We start from the raw sequence: 2,945 nt of genomic DNA, 5'->3' as shown, positions 1-2,945 counted from the left end.
GCAGAATGTTAAGGTCCTAGCTCATGTCCAAGGCACCAAAGCCAGCTAAAAAGTCAATAATCGATACCTAAAACCTGAATTGTACTACTTCTTCCTGGCTATTACGTCAACTTAGAAGTTAAATCTGTGTTCTACTATGGTGATTTTAGTGTCTCCGCATACCGCAGCACGCGACATAGCTTTGCAGACGATAAGTACAAGCGTTTCAGAGAGAAGAGCGGCCAATGTGACGTTCTGGCTTTAAGTCGATTCGATAACAAATGACGAAAACGGACGAATTTCTCAGGTTTTTACTACATATGAACACTTTTCACATTCTCCCGTGCTACTCGGCTGCTAGTCCTCCTTTCATGCAGAATCTTAAGGTCCTAGCTCATGTCCAAGGCACCAAAGCCAGCTAAAAAGTCAATAATCGATACCTAAAACTTGAATTGTACTACTTCTTACTGGCTATTACATCAGCTTAGAAGCCTCATCTGTGTTCTACTATGGTGATTTTAGTGTCTCCGCATACCGCAGCACGCGACGTAGGTTTGTAGACGATAAGTACAACCTTTTCAGAGAGAAGAGCGACCAATGTGACGATCTGGCTTTAAGTCGATTCGATAACAAATGACGAAAACGGACGGATTTCTCAAGTATTTTTTTACATATGAACACTTTTCACATTCTCCCGTGCAACTCGGCTGCTAGTCCTCCTTTCATGCAGAATCTTAAGGCCGTAGCTCATGTCCAAGGCACCAAAGCCAGCTAAAAAGTCAATAATCGATACCTAAAACTTGAATTGTACTACTTCTTACTGGCTATTACATCAACTTAGAAGCTTCATCTGTGTTCTACTATGCTGCTTGTAGTGTCTCAGCATACCGCAGCATGCGACATAGCTTTGCAGACGATAAGTACAAACGTTTCAGAGAGAAGAGCGACCAATGTGACGATCTGGCTTTAAGTCGATTCAATAACAAATGACGAAAACAGACGGATTTCTCAGGTATTTTTTTACATATGAACACTTTTCACATTCTCCCGTGCAACTCGGCTGCTAGTCCTCATTTCATGCAGAATCTTAAGGTCCTAGCTCATGTCCAAGGCACCAAAGCCAGCTAAAAAGTCAATAATCGATACCTAAAACTTGAATTGGACTACTTCTTACTGGCTATTACATCAACTTAGAAGCTTCATCTGTGTTCTACTATGGTGCTTTTCCTGTTTCCGCCTACGGCAACACGCGACATAGCTTTGCAGACGATAAGTACAACCGTTTCCGAGAGCAGAGCGGCCAATGTGACGATCTGGCTTTAAGTCGATTCGATAACAAATGACGAAAACGGACGGATTTCTCAGGTTTTTATTACATATGAACACTTTTCACATTCTCCCGTGCAACTCGGCTGCTAGTCCTCCTTTCATGCAGAATCTTAAGGTCCTAGCTCATGTCCAAGGCACCAGAGCCAGCTAAAAAGTCAATAATCGATACCCAAAACTTGAATTGGATTACTTCTTACTGGCTATTACATCAACTTAGATGCTTCATCTGTGATCTACTATGGTAATTTTAGTGTCTCCACATACCGCAGCACGCGACATAGCTTTGCAGACGATAGGTACACCCGTTTCAGAGAGAAGAGCGGCCAATGTGACGATCTGGCTTTAAGTCGATCCGATAACAAACGACGAAAACGGACGGATTTCTCAGGTTTTTACTACATATGAACACTTTTCACATTCTCCCGTGCAACTCGGCTGCTAGTCCTCCTTTCATGCAGAATCTTAAGGTCCTAGCTCATGTCCAAGGCACCAAAGCCAGCTAAAAAGTCAATAATCGATACCTAAAACTTTAATTGTACTATTTCTTACTGGCTATTACATCAACTTAGAAGCTTCATCTGTGTTCTACTATGCTGCTTTTAGTGTCTCCACATACCGCAGTACGCGACATAGCTTTGCAGACGATAAGTACAACCGTTTCAAAGAGAAGAGCGGCCAATGTGATGATCTGGCTTTAAGTCGATTCGACAACAAATGACGAAAACGGACGGATTTCTCAGGTTTTTACTACATATGAACACTTTTCACATTCTCCCGTGCAACTCGGCTGCTAATCCTCCTTTCATGCAGAATCGTAAGGTCCTATCTCATGTCCAAGGCACCAAAGCCAGCTAAAAAGTCAATAATCGATACCTAAAACTTGAATTGTACTACTTCTTACTGGCTATTGCATCAACTTAGAAGCTTCATCTGTGTTCTACTATGGTGCTTTTCCTGTTTCCGCCTACGGCAACACGCGACATAGCTTTGCAGACGATAAGTACAACCGTTTCCGAGAGCAGAGCGGCCAATGTGACGATCTGGCTTTAAGTCTATTCGATAACAAATTACGAAAACGGACGGATTTCTCAGGTTTTTACTACATATGAACACTTTTCACATTCTCCCCTGCAACTCGGCTGCTAGTCCTCCTTTCATGCAGAATCTTAAGGTCCTAGCTCATGTCCAAGACACCAAAGCCAGCTAAAAAGTCAATAATCGATACCTAAAACTTGAATTGTACTATTTCTTACTGGCTATTACATCAACTTAGAAGGTTCATCTGTGTTCTACTATGGTGCTTTTAGTGTCTCCACATACCGCAGCACGCGACATAGCTTTGCAGACGATAAGTACAAGCGTTTCGAAGAGAAGAGCGGCCAATGTGACTATCTGGCTTTAAGTCGATTCGATAACAAATGACGAAAACGGACGGATTTCTCAGGTTTTTATTACATATGAACACTTTTCACATTCTCCCGTGCTACTCGGCTGCTAGTCCTCCTTTCATGCAAAATTTTAAGGTCCTAGCTCGTGTCCAAGGCACCAAAGCCAGCTAAAAAGTCAATAATCGATACCTAAAACTTGAATTGTACTACTTCTTCCTGGCTATTACGTCAACTTAGAAGCTTCATCTG

The sequence above is a fragment of the Schistocerca gregaria genome, unplaced genomic scaffold (assembly GCF_023897955.1).
Source record: "Schistocerca gregaria isolate iqSchGreg1 unplaced genomic scaffold, iqSchGreg1.2 ptg000711l, whole genome shotgun sequence".
Taxonomy (NCBI): Eukaryota; Metazoa; Arthropoda; class Insecta; order Orthoptera; family Acrididae; genus Schistocerca; species Schistocerca gregaria.
This window is presented reverse-complemented; position numbering follows the sequence as displayed.